Source organism: Cryptomeria japonica, chromosome 11 (assembly GCF_030272615.1).
Source record: "Cryptomeria japonica chromosome 11, Sugi_1.0, whole genome shotgun sequence".
Classification (NCBI taxonomy): Eukaryota; Viridiplantae; Streptophyta; class Pinopsida; order Cupressales; family Cupressaceae; genus Cryptomeria; species Cryptomeria japonica.
In genome coordinates this window covers 123,414,144-123,435,140 of record NC_081415.1, presented here as the reverse complement: position 1 = coordinate 123,435,140, position 20,997 = coordinate 123,414,144, and positions in this window count along the sequence as shown.

The following is a 20,997-nucleotide window of genomic DNA, read 5'->3' as shown; positions in this document are numbered from 1 at the left end:
TAATTTAGATATAGAGGATATTGGGATTATGTTGTCATTGATGTCAACCGGTGAGTGAGTAGAGGTTATCGGTATGTGTGAGAAAGTATTTCACGGATAACCAGTATGAAGGATGGTGTAATGCCTCGCCAAGAAACCCCGAAGGGTTAAAGCTAAAGCACACTCAAGGAGTGCAATATTTTTATTTTTATTTTTTTTTTTATTTTTTTATAAGACACAACATTAAGATACATTGGAGTTATCTAAAGCTTTGATAACACAGAAGAAGACCTAAACAAACCTAAAGGGTTTCCCAATGTGATTACGTAACTTAACACCTAACTCAAATCGCAACATTAGATCCAATTAAGCAGGTTATCTTAATTACATATTATTATTTAAAACATGGATATAATTTATTCAGTAAATTAACATTATAGATAGTAGGATGTGCTCATCCATTATGGTTGAAGATGAGTCTAACATGAGGATATCTACCCATAGAGGTTAAAACATAGGTATCATATGAATTCATCCCTTAAGGTTAAAATGTAGTTAACTTGATGAGTCCATCCATTTTAGATACCAAAATATCTAATATGATGAAGTTTGTTTATTAAGGTTAAAATGTAAATAACCCATTGAGTTCATCCATTATAGTTAAAATCTAGCTAATTAGATGGAGTTCATTTATTATGGTTAAAATGTAGGTAACCAATTGAGTTCATCTATTATAGTTAAAATACAACTAATAAGATGGAGTTCATTTATTAAGGTTAAAATGTAGATAACCAATTGAGTTCGTCCATTATAGTTAAAATATAGGTAATATGACGAGTTCATCCAACAATGGTTATTCAATCATTTTGTTCAAAGTTTTCCTTAACCATATACCATGCATTTAATTTTATTACATGCTTTAATTTCTTCATAACCTAATGAGTTCTTTCCATGCATACTTAATTGCATTATCAATAATTGAAATAGATTACATTCTATTATTCAAATCTACATCCTTTCATGATCCAATTTATTGCATTTAAGAGATGACTATATACATGCATTATGATAAATCTCGTCCAATCCACTTACACATTCTATCAAAGTATCATCCATACATGCTAGCACTAACCATGAAACATGAGAAACAAAAGCATCACATAACACCGAAATGATCTCGGAGTTCACCCCTAGAGGGCGACATCTCCGGGTCTGCTCAACTAAAAGACCCCTCTGATCATTAAATAAGTTTAAGGTACATAAGGTTCATGTTATTTACAATCCTGCCATTTAGGCGAACATAACCAATATACAAACGACCACTTCGGTCAGTAAATACATAAATGATACCTACATAGAAACAGATCCAACAGAACATATTAAAAGAAAATACAAAGGTCTCTTGTCTGATGGTACTCTAACTAGGGACCTGACCAACTATAGCCAACCACAAGTCAACCAAATGACAGGGTCCAGACGAACATATCAAGGTCTTGCCATTACTTTGAACAAAAATGAATACACAAATTAAACTTGCATAGGCATTAACCGATAGAGGCAATCTTTTCCCATATTGATTTAAACACTAAATGTCGATCAAGTTTTCTAAATGATCTAAGCTCTCAAAATACAACAACAGAAACGAAACACCATTACAAGGTAAATTCAATACCACAATTGCACTAGTTCAGTCTTGCCTATTTCCCAATTCAAAGAAAAATATAAATTAACAATTTATTCTACTAAATGAAAATTTCATTTACTTGCCAAATTTTCCTAACGATACTTTATTTAACTCCCAATATTTCCAAAATTATATTATTGAAGTTTCCAAAATACCCCATGATATAATATTCCTATTTTCTAATTACCCAAAATAATTATTAACTAGTACATGTTTATTAACCCCTAGATAATAACATATAACCATTAATAATTTACTAATTCACAATTCCAAATTAAATACCGATTAATATATATTTATATTAATCCCCATTAATAAACTGTATATATCAAAAATAACTTAATAATACACTGCTTTCAAATTAATTATTAATTAATACATATCTATTAACCCTCATTAATAAACTATATATTAGTAATAATTAATAATTAAAGAAAATAATAAAAATACCATTAAAATAAACTTTCATTAAAATAAGTTTTTTTTATTTTTATTTATATATTATTTTAAAAAATAAAAAAAACTTTAAAAAAAAGGGGTGGGGAAACCCTGCAGGGCCCACCTCCCATCATGGGAGTGGTAGAAGCCACCGCAGCTCCCCCCACCTGCGGCAACCACAGTGGGCGCAGAGGCCCCTATGGCCACCGCGGGCATAGGGAAACCCTGCGGCTGCCGTGGGCACAGGTCCTTGCAGCCGCCGTGTGGCGCAGGTCTCTATGAAATTCCACAGCGAGGGCACAGGTAGAGCCCTCGGCTCCTCCGCCCTCCAACCCTCTTTTTTTTTTTTGTTAAAAGAAATAAAATATTAAATTAAAACAACAATCCCCCATGGGATAAAATAAAATAAACTATACCCCCAAATTTGCTATCTGAGACTCAGAATTTTTTGAGAGGTAAATTTTGTTTTCAATCTTTTGACCTGTATATGTTTTTTTTTTTTTATAATCTCAAACAAAACCCTCAAATGAAATAAAAGTAAACTAAAACAATAATAAATGAAAACCCCCAATTCCTTTCATTCAAAGTCCGATATATTTTCCAGAATGTTCAATAAACAACAATATGAGAAATTTTCCTAGCAAGATCATGATTTTTCCAAATACACAATAACTTTCAAATGGGCAAGATTTTCTCAACCACAAAACATATTTGGCTTCCTAAGATGGATTTACTCTCATTTATCTACTCCATTTTAACAATCTTGACCCAAAAACAACCAATTTTCCCAAACTAAAACCTAAATTTTAAGAACATTCATGGAGGTTTAAAGCAAGAAATCTTCAAGAAAAACCATTCCCCTTTTTTTTGAAGAGACAAACCCAATATCACAAGAAATCAACAGATGCATTCGAATCCTACCTCATTTCGCATTCCTGACAATATTTTGAGGACGAGCCCAACCTGCAGCTGTAGATATCCTTCCTTCCCAAAATCCCCAATTTTCTCCATCCAAAAATATTTTTCCCCAAAAAAATCAACAACCCTTAAAATATTTTCCAACCTAAGTTAAATGGAATAAAATTTGACCTAATCTCCTAATTTCGAATTTAAACACTTTTTAAATAAAAAAGAAAGAAAATCATTCTTTTCAACTATTAAATAATTTAACTTTCTTTTCTAATTAAAATTAAAATGCCTCTTTCTCATTTAATTTTAATTCTCTCAATATTAACAAAGCTAACATTTATATTTCTCAATATTGATGAGGGTAAAATATTTTAATTAAATTAAACTTCCAAAATCAATCTTTCACACTATATCAAATATATATATAAATTAAACTTGCTTTCTAATAAAAATTTATTTTCTTAAATAATTAAAATTAACCTTTCTATTCCAAAAAGCAAAAAGGGATTAAATTATTTTTATTTTGAATAACTTTAAATCTTCCCTTTTTAAAGTGCATAAACTAAATAATTTCATGATTTTAAATTAATCATTAAATTAAACTTGCTACAACATATATAGAGCGATTTTCTTAATTAATGATTAATCACATAAAAGAACCTATTTATTTTAATTCCTTAATTATTAATGTGTAAATGAACACCTTAAATCAAATTAAATACCTAAACTTGCTACAAACATAAATAGAGCGATCTTTTTAATTAATGATTAATCACATAAAAGAACCTATTTATTTTAATTCCTCAATTACTAATGCGTAAATGAACACCTTAAATCGAATTAAATACTTAAACTTGCTACAAACATAAATAGAGCAATCTTTTTAATTAATGATTAATCACATAAAAGAAACCTATTTATTTTAAATTCCTCAATTACTAATGCGTAAATGAACACATTAAATCAAATTAAACACTTAGGATAAAATATTCAATTTTTACCACACGCAAGACATGCAACCCAAGAAAGCCAACCAAATACACAACTCGCAAACCCAAACGAAAAGGGAAACTGATGGACCACAAGTGACGCTCACTTGAGCATGACTAGGATAAACTGAGGAATTTATGAGCACCTAATGCAAACTCTAAGGACTAGAGTAGTACACTCAAACCTACGAATCCAGGTGAAGATGAGCCTCGCACCTAGGCGGTACTGTACCTGCAATCTCCTGCAACCATGAGTCATACAAGCATATATATATATATATATATATATATATATAATGAAAGTGATAGCTCAAGATTAATAAACAGAATCAGGAGAACAATTAAACTTATATAAGAATTGATGTGAACGCACACTATTAGGTACGCACAAAAATTGCAATATCTAACTACAACATTGTATAATGATAAATCAACCATCCAAGAATGCCACATAGGAAAAGTCAACCAAGGTCAAACCAGTTTTGCAAAGCTGACTAGGGTAGGGGCACTACATTCTCCCCCCTAGGCTTCAGCTTACTCCGAGAAGTCATAAGGCTAAGTGGAACTCATGCAACATGTATTAGCCCTGAAACTCAATTAACAATTATCAATTTGCACATATGAATCTTTTCACAAACAATTGAAATATTATTGCTAAATCCTCTATGAATGTCATTATCCATTGATGAGGTACATCTAAATCCCTACATTTATTATAACATTCTGGGGAATTATCAACAATCATAGTAGAGATACAAGAATTTTCTTCCTTTCATCATGCCAAATTAAAGCATTAAAATAGGTAAACAACAATTACCATACTCATCTAACAAACAGGACAAGAAAACATACCGTCATGATCAATTTCTTTTACCAATACATCTTTTTACAAAACTTTATCGCATAGAACTAGCTTCAACTATAAATTTCTACAACCAAGTTAACTTTAAATAAATAAGAGCAATGTAAATAACTCAATTGTTTACACTTTCCAAGCATAAAAGAACCTTTCCAATGACTATGTCCCATAACATAGTGACAAGTTAACCAATTCCATCACCATATTATACTAGAGTTAACCAGATCATGTCGGATCCAAGTTAACCAAAAATCACTCAACCTACCAGGACCAGAAGGGTGCCAATAAAGCATCCAAATAGATAGTGTTGACATCAATGACAAAACATAAATGCAACACATAATCAATTCCACCAAATGGCCAACAATTTCCCCCTTTGGCATTGATGGAAACACTAGATGTGAAAAACATCTAAGTACTAAGAAATGCCAAACAAGTCTCCCCCTATGGAAGACAACCAACAATCTCCTATATATAGCTCTGAATATGAATGTTTCTCCCCCTATGATTTTTCTCTTTTTTTTTGTCTTTTTCACATCAATATCTCTCCCCCTTTGACATCAATGCCACAAATCTGACAGAAATATGAAAGCAAAAACATAATCCTCTAAATCTCAAAGCTGACTACTCCCCCTAAGCAGTGGCATCCCCCATCAGTGCCAAAATGAATACTATCTCTAATAATGCATACCATATTGATGCCAAACCACATCAATCAAGTCTTTGTCGAAGTGGCAGAAACCCCCAATCTGTCTCTCAGCTATTCAAAAGATTCCTTGGATAAAGGTTTAGTGAAAATATCTGCAATCTATTCTTTTGTGTTCACATAAACCAGTTTAACTTCATTTGCTTCCACCTTCTCCTTCAAAAAGTTATACTTGATAGATATGTGCTTTGTCTTAGAGTGAAATACCTAATTCTTTGATATATCAATAGCAACAAAGTTATCATAGTGAATAACTACCAGTGCATAACAATCCACCTTTATACCCTTCAATAATTGTTTCATCCATGAAACTTGTGTACAATTAGTAGCAGAAACAACATACTTAGCTTCAACAGTAGATAAAGAAGTACATGACTGTTTCTTGTTGATCCATGAAACCAAATTCTTTCCAAGAAGGAAAGCTTTACCAGAAGTACTTTTCCAGTCATCAACATCTCCTGCACTATCAGCATCTATATATGCACATAAAGTAAAGTTATCATCCTTAAGATACCACAAACCATATTCTGATGTACCTTGTAAGTATCAAAAAATCTTTTTCACTGCCATCTCATGATTTTCTCTAGGATCGCTTTGAAATCTTGAAACAATACAAATAGCATTCATAATGTCATCTCTAGTCTAAGTTAAATAAAGTAGAGCTGCAATCATAGATTTGTATCTTGTAGGATTTATCGGTGCATAAACATATTTCTTTGTCAATTTCTCACTTGTAATCATAGGTGTACTTACCGGTTTAGAATCTCCCATACCAAATTTCTTCAACAATTCCTTAGCATATTTAGTTTGACAGATAAAAATACCTTAGTCAATCTAAGTAATTTACAAACCTTAAAAAAATTTCATCTCACAAATCATAGACATCTCAAATTGTTTCTTCATGTTCTTATAAAATTTTATGCATAACTTGTCCTCACCTCCAAAAATATTGTCATCAACAAATAATTCAACAATTAGCATATCATCATCAGTGATTTTATAATATAAATTACTATCAGCATTGCCCTTAGTAAAACAAAGCTTCAAAAGATATTTATATAACCTTGCATACCAAGCTCTAGGTGCTTGTTTCAATCCATATAAAGCGTTCTTTAACCTGGAAACCATATCAGTATCATTTGATAGTGAAAAACAATTAGGTTGCTCATTATAAACTTCCTCATCAAGATTACCATTCAAGAATGCACATTTAACATCCATCTTATAAACCTTGTAGTTTTTATAAGCAACACAGGCAAGAAATAATCTTACAGCTTCAATCCTAGCTACAGGTGCAAAAGTTTCTCCATAATCAAATCCTTCCTTCCAATAATATTCCTTACAAATCAATCTAGCATTATTCCTTATAACTTTACCATCCTCATTCATTTTATTCCTAAAAACCCATTTAGTTCCAATAACATTTTTATTTTTAGGTCAGGGAACCAAACTCCATGTGTTATTTTTCTCAATCTGATCTAATTAATCTTCCATAGATTTTAACCAAAATTCATTTTTACATGCCTCAATTACTGATACCGGTTCAACTTATGAAATTAAACATACCTCATTAGTTCCAGTCCTCTTCTTGTCATCAATCCATTTCTCTTATCCCCAATGATTTGATCTTCAAAATAATTCAATCTTACATGCCTAGGAGTCTTCTAACTCTTTGTTCCTCTTCCCTGTTCTTCAGTTACTGTAGAATTTTTTGATATTGTTGGAGTAACTATTGGGATCCAAGAACACTGAGAGGGGGGGGGGGGGGTGAATTAGTGTTCTGCCAGAATGAACAATTTTTAACTTTATAGACCATGCATATATAAACTGGTAAACAAATAAACATATAACAAGAAGCAAATAAACCATCCACATAATTGAATACCATAACACACATAATTTATACATGGAAAACCTCAATGAGGAAAAACCACGATGGGATTTGTGACCCACAATATTAGTTCACTGGTCATATGAAAAGGCATTACAAATAACAGGGGCCTGCACTTGCAGGAAGGCACATTTCCTAGAGCATACTCCTCATCACTAAAGAACCTCATTGACTACAAGTTTTCTGCTAAAGTAAATTACTGAAAATGAACTCAAGAATGCATATGCTATGCCAAATAGAGTTTTGGTTTTAGTTCTGCTCTGTACTGGTTCATAAACCCTGAACTAATACTAGTATCACTTCCCCTCCAAGAATGTTTTACAAGCTATCTACAGATCATTGCATGATATAACATTCACATACAAAATGATCTCCATACATATATTTTGCATCATACAGTTATGCTATATTCTTCTATATCCACACAAATCATTTTCATATATGTATCTCATGTATCCCTCCAAAATAAACTAGCAGACTGACCTATATACCTGTTACAAATAATATGCCTTATGTCAGCTTACAATAAATTTATAAAAGATATTCAATGTTGTCCTTGATAATATTTAGTAAAAAGATTTGTTAAGTAAATTATCCTTGACGTCGGCTTCCAATGAAGTAATGATGTCGGTGTCGGTGCTAGTGTAGCCCTGAATGCTCTAAAGCCAGTATCTGCCGGTATATGCCTCCTAGTGTCGGTTTATGACTTCCATCAAATCTTTTTGTCATCAATGATAACAAAATGAATCCAATGAGTGTCAATTGCCAACAATCTGCCCCTTTGGCATTGACGGCAACACTCATGTGAAAAATGGATTCCCTGTCGGTATGCTCCCCCTGAGCAATACTCTCCATCTGATAACATATTTCCTAATATTTTTCTCATATGTACATACTCCTCCTTTGACATTAATGCCAAAGACCAGTGAAAGAATTGAAAGAATAAAAGAATGTTGCTAGTTTCACTGGAGCTTAGTCATCTTAAGAATTTCCAGGTATGCCTTTTGTAATAACTAAAGATATGCATCCCAGCCTAATTTGAGAGTATCCTAGATAGATGCAAGTCCACTTAGTAAGTGGGCAAGTGTTTCCTTCTCTTGGATATCACACACTCTTTCTTGTGAACACCCACTGGGTCTAGTCTAGGACTTACCAACCCTCTTAAATTTCTTGCTCTTCTCACTATTTTATCTTTCTCCTTTTCAAAAGAAAAAATTTGGTTCTCCAAGGACAAAATTTGTCCATCAATAGATGTGGTTAGTGCAGTCAATCCATCAAAAGAGTTAGAAATATTAGCCATCTTATCATATAACTCCTTCAATCTTCTATCTACATTATCTGTAAGACTTCCTATGTTATAGCATACTCTGTATATATTTGTACATTATTTTAAACAAACCTCAATGGGAATAAGTTTGTCCTCAATTTTCTCCTTCCCTGTTTCTATAAGCTGATCAAAAGCTACTCTTTTTGCTATTGAGGAATTGTCCAAAGCCTATCGGTCTGCAATTTGTCTCAAAGATTGAAAATTGTTGGATATATGCTCTGTTAGAGTCTTGAGCTTATAGAAAGGGCTTTCTCCATCTTCAATCTGAAAGTCAGGTATTAGTCTATGCAGTACTAAGACTATTTGATCAATGAATCCTTTATCTATAGTACCTTCCTTCAGTAATTTTTGAGTATCCATCATCATTAATTCAGTTGGACTCAACTTAGAAACTGATTTCTTCTCAATTTGAGAAGTGTCAATTTCCAAAACCTTTGTCAGGGAATCAGTTTTACCTGTGAGTATGGACTCAATTGCTTTTACCTTATCCATCTCAATCTCTTTTTCACTGGTGGCTTCGCCACTTAGTGTAGTGTCAGTTACAGTCAGTGGAGTATTATCCACAATATTTATAGTGTCTTGTACATTACCTTGCTCAAAAATGGTCTATATTGGTATAGACTGTACATTATCCTTAGGTTCCGGTTGTGGTTGTGTATCTATAGTTACTATCGGTTGTGTCAAAATTGGAGTTGAACTGCCCAAAATGCCCTTTGCTTTTGATTTGTTAGGAATGGTGGAAGATGTTGCCCTTGCAAATTCTTATTGAGAAGTGACATTTTCTCAGTATTTTTGAAAGAATTTGGTCCATCCCTTACTTGTCTCATTTACAACCTCATTTACTCTCCCCATCAGAAGGCTTATATGTCAGTTTTTACTACTAAAACCTGTCCTATTTGTGGTGTCTATACATCTTTTCATTTCTTCATTATTTACAGTACCACACATTTCCAAAAGTGCAACTTCCTTTATTTCCCTATTCCTCTTGTCAGCATCAAGTCTTAGATTTGATCAACTTTGACTTTAATTTTGAAAGTGTTAGATTTGATAAAATCAGCCAAAATTCCGGGTTTTAGCAGCAAAATACAGTAAGATCTAGCTCCCGAAATTTCAGAAAAAATGTCGGGGACGATGGCGCTCGGAGTGCACACGGTCCTCGCAACTTTTTTCCAAATTTTCAAGGATGAAAGATATTGTGATTTTATTGCGGAATCCAAAGTTACAGCTGATTTGGAGATGCTTTGATCGGTCAAATTGTCGGACAAAGGTTGAATCAAGAGGGTTTCAAAAATTAGGGTTTTAACACTTAACCACTTAATTTTCAAAATTAAAGCACAAATATGAATTGATAATTTGTAATAGAAGGATAGATCTGAAACAAGCATTAACATTTAGACATTTCACAAGCTTAATTACTGAAAAGAAAATTTAGGGTTTTTATGCAATCAACCTCTAAAATTTGCAAAAGATCAAACATGGAAATGTAATCAAGGAATCCAATTTTCAGATCTAACCCTGAATAATCAGAAAGGATGTTCACGTCGGGTTCACCAAAATGTAAAGCGGAAAATCGCGATCGAACCCTAGTTGCACTCCCTTCTTCCAACTCCAAGGAGAGAGAAGGGAGGTTCGCTAGGGTTGATGGTTTTCACTTTGGGGAAAGACTTTACATTCAAAAGAGGGGTTGAAACCCACAAGATCCAATCCTACACAATGCAAGATTGGATGCTAAATGTGTTTCAAGAGTTAAGAAAGCAAGGCTACCCTCTTTTGTAAAGAATGTTGATAGAGGAATTGAGCTAGGAATGCATAGAGAGTGACAAAGATTCGCTTATAAACTGAGATAGGGATATAGTATGAAGCTGTGGACCTGGAATTAGCAGTAAAATGTCGATACGGTGCTGTCCTGCAAATTTGAGCAAAAGTTGTCGAGACGATGGCGCCCAGTGCCACGGTCCTCTGAAAAATCCGCGAAACGAAGGGGGATCTGTTCGTCTCTGCACAAGGATTCCAGATCTTCAATTTCAGTGGCGTACCTGCAACCTACACACAGAAAAGTGAAGATGATTAATGGGGTTAGGGATTAGGGGTTTGCCTTTAGGTCAAACCCCAGTTTTGGAATTAACCAAGAAATGAGAAATGTTGTAAATGTAAATGTCTATAATGTAAAACAAGTACTAATACCTTGTTCTAAGGATGTTTGTATCCTTATGTGCGAAGGTTTAGATGTTGTTGTTTGTTGTATGTTGTAGTAGTATGTAGTAAGTGATCTCCTCTTCAATGGTTGAATCCTTGTCTTGAATGCAACACTTAGCCTTGAATGGAGACTTGAAATGATCAATTGCTTGAAGGAATGCTTGAATGCTTGAATGCTTGAGTATAGTTTCCACGCTTGTACACATATGACCTTCTTACCCAAATGGGAGAGGAAAATGTAGTTTATATACTTGTCAATTAGGGCTGTTAGACTGATTTTCCTGACCTTAGGCCGACCAGGAAAGATAATTTTCCAATTTGCAAACATAAAGACCCGAAGTCCAAAAGAGACCAGGCCCAAAATAGGACCCAGGGACCAGGGCGCTGGGCGCTGGGCGCTCTGGTCCCACCTCCCGGGACAGCAGGGTGCAAAGGAGGTTCAGGCCAGGATGCAAGAAAATGCAGTTTTTAGTGTCATAATCAGGTTTCGGGGTCTCCATTCAGGTTGCGTGTTGCGTCACCATCGTGAAGACCAAAATGCAGTCAAAATTGCAAGTGTCGCAATTTTAGGACGCTACATTTAGCCCCCACTTTTGTGGGAGTATGTATGCTCATACTTCCGGTAAAGTACAAGGAAACAATATTGAAAGACTTTCACCACGTCAAGGAGGCAAGATACACCAAGCCCCCAGTGGACTAAGGATCTTACAACTTCGATTGACAAAGTAAAAGGGAAGATCACGAGGGAGAACCATGACTGTCAGTAGTAAGGTTCCCTCACTATGAGTCATGCAAGAAAGATATCAAAAATTTTCAAGGCAAGGCTAAATTTGCTAAGAAATTTTCAAGTATCTTGAAAAGATATGAATGGGATGTATGCCCCCCTACGTTAAAGCGATCGCACAAGCCTCACCGGGGGTGATTGCTTTAAGGTAGTGATACATATAAGAAATGAGAAAGGAAAGGAGCACGTTATCACAAGGATTTAGCCCCCAAGTGTGAGATAAGCCCAAGGATAATAGACACAAAACACAAAGCACGAGGTGACTTCACTTTCCTCAGGGTCAGTATGCTGTATGATAATTCATGTATATCATATGTATGTATGCATAATTGTTCTTCATTCCCCAATAAAGGAAGGTCACCTAGAAGAAGGGAACACATGTGTCTTTTGAGTCAACATGAGAGAGATCGAGAGATCTCAATGCTTTGCATCGTCCTCAAGTAGACAACACCAAGGACAACAAATAGAAGAATGAGAATAACGTATAGAAGAAGTAACACAAGAAAGGAGGAGAGAATCTGCTATGCTAATGTAACTAGTCTAGCACGTCATCTACCCCCCGATCTTGCTGATCAATGTTTCGGGAAGGCAGGGAACACGCTAGAGGAGGAACATCCAACACAGCAGATGGAGCTATCACAAGATCCAAACAAGGGCTATGTTCATATCCCAAGCCGCGGTGTTTTTGTCTAGGAGCTAGGATAAGTGCTTTAGAAAATTCATTAGATAAATGGTTATCAATATCAACAAGTTCATATTCACTATCAAAAGCAAGAGGAGTAACATTTTCATCATGAATAACATTTTCATCCATATCATCATCAAGATTTATAAAAATAGGATCTTTAACTCGCACAGGATCAAGACCATCATGCATCTTATGTTTAGGAGATTTAGGCTCAATTTCTGGTTGAGGAGAAAATGGAATAATGCTTGTTGAAGGTGTCTTTGGACATTGCAAAGTTTGAGAAGTAGCTGCTTGAGCTCTAAGACGACGCTTTCGTCGACGTTCGCGTGCAGAATGATTTCGTCTAGTCTTAGTAGGAAGTGGAGAAGATTGAGGAGGAGGAATGTTCTCATCCTTATCACATGGGTGTTTAGGTTGTGGTCTCTTAGGCTGGATAATAGGAGAAGAAGAAGGTCTCTTCTCTCTATAAAAAGAAGGAGGAGGAACTGCTCCATATAAAGGAGGAATTTTTGGTTTAGGAAGAAGACCAAGTCCATCATGACGAGGAGGTATAGGTCTACTTTTAGAAGGTTTATTAGGCATAGACATAGTCACATCCATAGGGATGGGTTGGGAATCTTCTTGAGGAAAGACATTAGTTTTATCTTTCAAAGGAAGAACTTCCTTCTCAAGAATGATAGGGATGTCAAGTTTGGGTGTTCTAGGTTCACTTAGAGATAGGATCATATCCGTTTTCCACTTTTGATAAGATTTGAAAAGATGATCACTTCGCGGAGGAAGAGATTGGAATTGTTTAGACCAAAAGTAATCAATAGGAACACTAGAAGTTCTTTCAGCTGGTTTAAAGAGACTATGATTAACAGTAACGACTTCACCATTATGGGGAAATTTCAAACACTTATGAATAGGAGAAGCAATAGCTTTCATGGAAGATAGCCAAGGATAGCCAAGCTTCACACAAAATTGTTCGGAAGATGGAATAATAGCAAAGTTCACATCAAGGGATTTATTATGAACCTCAATAGGCAATGTAATAGAACCAATTGCAGGAGAAGAAAATGCATCAAATAGTTTCACAATCACATCTGTTTTGTCATATATCACTTGATTCAATTGCAAAGTAAAAAGAAATTCTTTAGTAATAACATTAACCATGCACGAAGGATCAATAAGCACTCCACGGCAAGGTGTATTCTTGACTTTTGCAACTATATATAAAGGACCATCAGGTGCCCTAATGGTTTCACTAGAATCAAATGTGATGGAAGGTTCTTTAGGGTTTTCTTGCTGCTCTACAAAGTTAATCACATTTGGAGTCATAGACACAAGACCATCAGATGAAAGAGAGGAATCATTAGCCTCAATCGCATTAGAGGTATGAGAAAGTAATGGATCAGTAAAAATCTGAAGATTTTGGTTAGGAGGAGCTACAGATGTATTGCCTTTATCATTCACTCCAGAAACAGAAATAGTATTATTATCAATCAAATCTTGAATTTTACCCTTTAAAGAAAAATATTTTTCAGTATCATGCCCAGGCTGATGATGAAATTGACAAAAAGCTTTGTTATCAAAATAAGGTGAAGTAATCTTCGCAGGATCAATTTGCCTTATAGGAGGAAGAGTAAGCACATTTTGTTCCAATAACTTATTCATAATACTATGCAATGATTCATTCAAAGGAGTAAACTTTCTTTCTGTCTTGAAAAACTTAGAAATAGGAGGCACACCTGATGCTGCATTCACATTGTTGTTGATGATGTTTTCATTGAATTTGATGGAATCTCTGTTCGGTTTAAACTTACCAAATGGTTGTTGACTGCTATCACCCTTATCACTCAGAGCCATAGGATGTGATTGTTCCATTTGACTCACAGTCAGTTGATAATTGTGAAGAGTTGCACACAACTGTTGGAAAGAAGTAAACTCAAAAAATAGAAGTTTGTCTCGAATATCTTTTTGTAAATTAGAAATAAAGATTCTTTGAATATCATTGTCAGGCACTGGAAAAGAAATTTGAGCATACAAATGCTTATATCTACCAATGAAATCAGTCACTTTTTCTTTAACACCTTGTTTACAATGCATTAAATCAATCAAAGTAACTTTAGGACTTATATTGTTTTGAAATTGTTGAATGAAAGCATTTGCAAGTTGTTCGAAAGAAGTAATAGAATAAGAAGGCAACGAGCAATACCATTGTAGGGCTTTGTCTCTTAATGTTCTAGTAAACAATTTTGCAAGCAACCTTTGGTCATAAGCAAAATCAGTACAGATTGTTTGAAAAGTCTTAACATGTGTTAGAGGATCACCTTTACCATTATAAAGCTCCAAAGGCGGGATTTCAACATGTTTAGGAGGAATAGCTCGAACAATGTCAAGAGAAAGTGGGCTCGCAACATCAAATGTGGGCACACTAAACTTAGATTGATTCATAGAGGCAATTTGTTACTGTAAAGAAGAGATAGTTTGTGCAAGATTGTTAATGGTCGCTTCAGTCGAAAAATTCATATTAGGTGTGTTAGATTGAGATGGAGGTGTTATGTTATTGAAAGATGGTAGAGAATAAGGTGGTGGGACTCTATGATAATTAGTCATAGGAGATGATTGGACAGGAGGAACACTACAAGGAGGAATGGAATGATTGAATGAATTGCCCCCTTGCATCATGTTCATTTGTGGAGATGTAATAGGAACACTCATTGAAGGAATGAATGAAGAAGTTGGATTGAATGAAGGAAGAGGGTTAATTGAAGAAGAAGGATTGCCCTCATGACTAGTGATCATAGGAGGAATGTCTTGTGTTGAAGTAGTCATTATGTTTGATGTAAAAGTAGGTATACTAGCAATAGGAGTCGTCAAAGGAATAGAATGATTGACTTGAGTAGGAGGTTGTGTATAACCTAAGGTTTCAGCACAACTTTTCATAGGCATCACATTCGAATCCACAATGTGTGCAATACCACGCAAAATATCAATTCCATTCTTATCACTTTGAAGCATATGTTTTAGACCCTCAATTAAAGGAAGAGCTTGACTATCGGGATACTCATGAGACATCCATTGGTGAAAATCGTCAAATTGATTATCCAATTTCAAAAGTTGTTCTACAGAAACCTCATAGAGAGCTTCTTCATCATTAGGAGGATTAGAGGAATTACCCATATCCTCGTTAAAAAGGCTATTCAAATTAGGTTCCATCTCCTCAGTAGTTAAACCTCGGAAAGACTTAATTCTACGGCTTCGTCTAACGGGAATAGTGGAAGTAGGGCTTATTGTTGCAAAACTCATGCACTAGAAAGGGAGAGAAGATTTTGAATTTAGAGGTAGCAATTTTCAGTAAAATCAGCCAATCTTCTAGATTTAAGCTGTTAAATGCAATCACGACAATCTCCCGAAATTTCAGAAAAAATGTCCGGGACCGTGGCGCTCGGAGTGCAACACGGTCCTTGCAACTTTTTTTGAAATTTGTAGGGATGAAAGGTATGATGATTTTAGAGCTAATCTGAAAAAATTGAGTGATTTTACGATCTGTAGATAGGCCAAACTAAAGTTGTAAATTCAAAATTGAACCCTATCAAGATTGTCGAAAAATGCAAAATTTGAATTTTGAAAAAGAGAGAGAAACTGAAATTTTGAATTTTATGATTTTAGAGGGAATGCCAAAAGCAATGCAAGTTTTGAAATTCAAAAGTTGACTCAATTTCACGCAAAATTCAATTTTGAAAGCGGAAATTAAAGTTGTTGTAATTAAGCACTTAATTTCAAAAGTCACAAATTGTAAGAATTTGAATAAAGCACTGAAATTTCGAATGAATGCAAACACACTTTTCAGATTTAGGACAGTAAGAACACAATTTTGACACAAAATTTCAATTTTGATGATTTTTGAATGATTAGAAGCGTTAATCCAAGCAATCCCTAGACCAACTTTGACTTTAATTTTGAAAGTGTTAGATTTGATAAAATCAGCCAAAATTTTGGGTTTTAGCAAGAAAATACAGTAAGATCTAGCTCCCGAAATTTTGGAAAAAATGTCAGGGACGATGGCGCTCGGAGTGCACACGGTCCTCGCAACTTTTTTCCAAATTTTCAGGGATGAAAGATATTGTGATTTTATTGCGGAATCCAAAGTTACAGCTGATTTGGAGATGCTTTGATCGGTCAAATTGTCGGACAAAGGTTGAATCAAGAGGGTTTCAAAAATTAGGGTTTTAACACTTAACCACTTAATTTTCAAAATTAAAGCACAAATATGAATTGATAATTTGTAATAAAAGGATAGATCTGAAACAAGCATTAACATTTAGACATTTCACAAGCTTAATTACTAAAAAGAAAATTAAGGGTTTTTATGCAATCAACCTCTAAAATTTGCAAAAGATCAAACATGGAAATGTAATCAAGGAATCCAATTTTCAGATCTAACCATGAATAATCAGAAAGGATGTTCACGTCAGGTTCACCAAAATGTAAAGCGGAAAATCGCGATCGAACCCTAGTTGCACTCCCCTCTTCCAACTCCAAGGAGAGAGAAGGGAGGTTCACTAGGGTTGATGGTTTTCACTTCGGGGAGAGACTTTACATTCAAAAGAGGGGTTGAAACCCACAAGATCCAATCCTACACAATGCAAGATTGGATGCTAAATGTGTTTCAAGAGTTAAGAAAGCAAGGCTACCCTCTTTTGTAAAGAATGTTGATAGAGGAATTGAGCTAGGAATGCATAGAGAGTGACAAAGATTCGCTTATAAACTGAGATAGGGATATAGTATGAAGCTGCGGACCTGGAATTAGCAGTAAAATGTCGATACGGCGCTGTCCTGCAAATTTGAACAAAAGTTGTCGGAACAATGGCGCCCGGCGCCACGGTCCTCCGAAAAATCCGCGAAACGAAGGGGGATCTGTTCGTCTCTGCACAAGGATTCCAGATCTTCAATTTCAGCCACGTACCTGCAACCTACACACAAAAAAGTGAAGACAATTGGGGGGTTAGGGATTAGGGGTTTGCCTTTAGGTCAAACCCCGGTTTTGGAATTAACCAAGAAATGAGAAATGCTGTAAATGTAAATGTCTGTAATGTAAAACAAGTACTAATACCTTGTTCTAAGGATGTTTGTATCCTTATGTGCGAAAGTTTAGATGTTGTTGTTTGTTGTATGTTGTAGTAGTATGTAGTAATTGATCTCCTCTTCAATGGTTGAATCCTTGTCTTGAATGCAACACTTAGCCTTGAATGGAGACTTGAAATGATCAATTGCTTGAAGGAATGCTTGAATGCTTGAATGCTTGAGTATAGTTTCCACGCTTGCACACATATGACCTTCTTATCCAAATGGGAGAGGAAAATGTAGTTTATATACTTGTCAATTAGGGCTGATAGACTAATTTTTCCGACCTTAGGCTGACCAGGAAAGATAATTTTCCAATTTGCAAACATAAAGACCCGAAGTCCAAAAGAGACCGGGCCCAAAATAGGACCCAGGGACCAGGGCGCTGGGCGCCATGGTCCTGGGGACCAGGGTGCTGGGCGCCATGGTCCTGGGGACCAGGGTGCTGGGCGCCATGGTCCTGGGGACCAGGGCACTGGGCCCCATGGTCCTGGGGACCAGGGCGCTGGGCGCCTGGTCCTGAAGGACTAGGGCGCTGGGCGCTCTGGTCCCACCTCTCGGGACAGCAGGGTGCAAAGGAGGTTCAGGCCAGGGTGCAAGAAAATGCAGTTTTCAGTGTCATAATCAAGTTTCAGGGTCTCCATTCAGGTTGCGTGTTGCGTTGCCATCGTGAAGACCGAAATGCAGTCAAAATTACAAGTGTCGCAATTTTAGGATGCTACAAATACTTTGATATATTTTTCAATATTCCATCTTTTGTAATTTCATTAATAAGATCAGCACAATTCATTGTGGTCTTACCAGTTCCAGTATCATCACCCTTCTTCTTTTTGCTTGTGGTTGCCAGTGAGACTGGTTTCCTCTTCCACGTAGGCTTAGTTTCCTTTCTGACAAGTCTCCTCCTAGGCTCTGGCTTTTGTTTCTCTATCGGTGGTTTTACCACATTCTTCCTTTGTACCCTTCTGAAAGCCAGAGGTTCATTATCCTCAGAGTCGAAGTCAAAAGTGATAGGGAAAATGTGAACTTGTGGCTTCTTCACTTCTACAATGCCAACCTCTGTTGGTTTAGCTGCATATTTAGATTTAGAGCGCAGCTGAGTGTCTATCTTGTGGATCACATCTTGTACATATGGAGACATATTTTCTATTTTCTTCTCTCTTGTTTTCCTGTTAAAACTAGTTTTTACTTCAAGAGCCTTTTCTCTTGCTGTACCAAAATGATCTGTATTATCATCTAATGGGGTATCTAATAACATTTTTGCATAGAGTTCAAAAATGTTGTCATTCACCTCATATCCAAACTTAGTAATCCAGATTTGCCTAGGTTCAACTGCTTCCATAAGAGTTTCATCAGTTTTCATCATGAAACAAATATTAGTGGAATACTTCTCCACAATGTTCTTTGAAATTATCTCCCTTTGCCTCATGTTTTCTTGATATTTCTTAAAATATCCCCAAAGTTTCTCATCTCTACCAGTACCAAGACCGATTATAGCTTCCTTGATCTGCATACCTACCGATATATCATGAGCCCAATGCTTCTTCCCTAGATAGGGTAGCTCATTCAAGAAGTAAAGAATTAAACAAACAATCGAGTTTCCATATCTAAAAGTGCCCTTCTTGGTTCCTTTGATCTTACTAAGGTTTAGCATCAACTCACTCCTCATCCATTCACATCAATGATACTTCACATCATTTATTAGCATCTGATATGCAACATGAGTGCATGAACTAGCAATAGAATTTAATTAGTTGGATTAAGTTACCTTGTAACTTATGATCATGCTTGCAAACTTTATTTCCATGTCAGTGATTGTTTTTATCCTCATTGATCTATTATCAGGTGCACAACCGGTGAGTTTCTGGACCTCTGTGTTGGAAATTTTCTTGCCAGGTTCTTGTCCGACCTTGGGTAAGATGGTGACAATTTGAGTAGCCTGCTTCATGATCAGGAAAGGTCTATCTAGCCAAATAAATTTATTGTGAGCCCCGCTCAGAATGTATCTGATAACTTCATCTTTGAATTCCAGTAAATACAGAATACCAATTAACCCAAGATCCTCAATTTCTTTGAATTCTAGTTTGATAGTTCTAGAGTCCCCCAGTATCACTAATTGATACATGCTTTTGATGTCTTCGATGCTCAAATCCTCAAGAATGAATTAAATGTATGCCCTCAGATCTTGAACATACATTATGCTGTCAGGAACCCTATAAATTGCTCTCGCAAAGTTTTCCTTTTTAGCAATTTCGGGAACCTCCTTAAATACTGGCTTTAACCTCCTTGACTTTGACGGTTGTGGGATTTGAAATAAACTGCTTGAAAGCCTTTCACAATGCTTTTGCTTTCTCTTAATTTACCTTTAATTCACTTTGATCGCTTGAATGCTTGATGTGTTGGTATTATGGATGTGTTGCATCAATTTTGTCTTTGATGTCAACACTTATCGTTCTGGAGATCTTTGGTTATGTTGAACTAGCACATTGTTGTTCACTGGCATGTTCAGTAATTATGCACAGTCACTGATATATTGTTCACTGATAGGTTATATTGTTCACTGGCACTGAGGATGACTTGTTATCATCTAGAGATCACTTGGTTATATCGAAGACATCGTTTGGATACTTATTTTTGGTATTTTGGTTATTGGTCTAATCGAGTTGACATATTTGCTATTACCAAAAAATTGGTCTAGGTTATGGACTGGTATGCATTATCTATTCTAGATCACCATGACATGTTATGGAGATGATTTATTATTATTATAAATGGATTGAGCCAACATGATACATTGCATCTTGACTTGTTTGTAATTGATTTTATTGTAATATCCTTAGTGAGATGACCTACACATTTGGTCTTAGGTTTTGGTATATATGCAAGATCTCATTTGTGAGATAATGTAATAGAGAAGAAACGGTATATGGTATATGGTTTTGTAACATGGTATGTGTGAATATTGAAGATCATATGAGCAGACCATAGAGAAGATTCAAGGAAGGTTTGAAGGTGATTATCAAAGCTTAATCGGTACTGAATCCAGCATTGGAGAAGCTACTTTGAGTAGTACATTATCATTGGATTTAACCATCCAATTGTAGTTAGTGTGACTCCTATTTTGTGATTGAGCAGTGATCTCTAGGTGGTTGGCCTTTCTGCATGTGTAGACCCCATTTGTATACACATACTATCTGCAGTAGTATCATTTGATTGTGGGTAAGGTTTCCCATCATGGTTTATCCCCTTATAGGGTTTCAACGTACAAATCTCTATGTTATGTGTTGTGGATGTTGTTTCTCTTTCTGTTGTATGCATTGAGTTTCACTAGTATTAATATTAACCACTAATTTGTCAACTGACATTAAGTTTAGTTTAATGATATTATGCATCAATTTTGATTAAGTTATATTTGGGTTGTAATTATTAGACAACTGATTC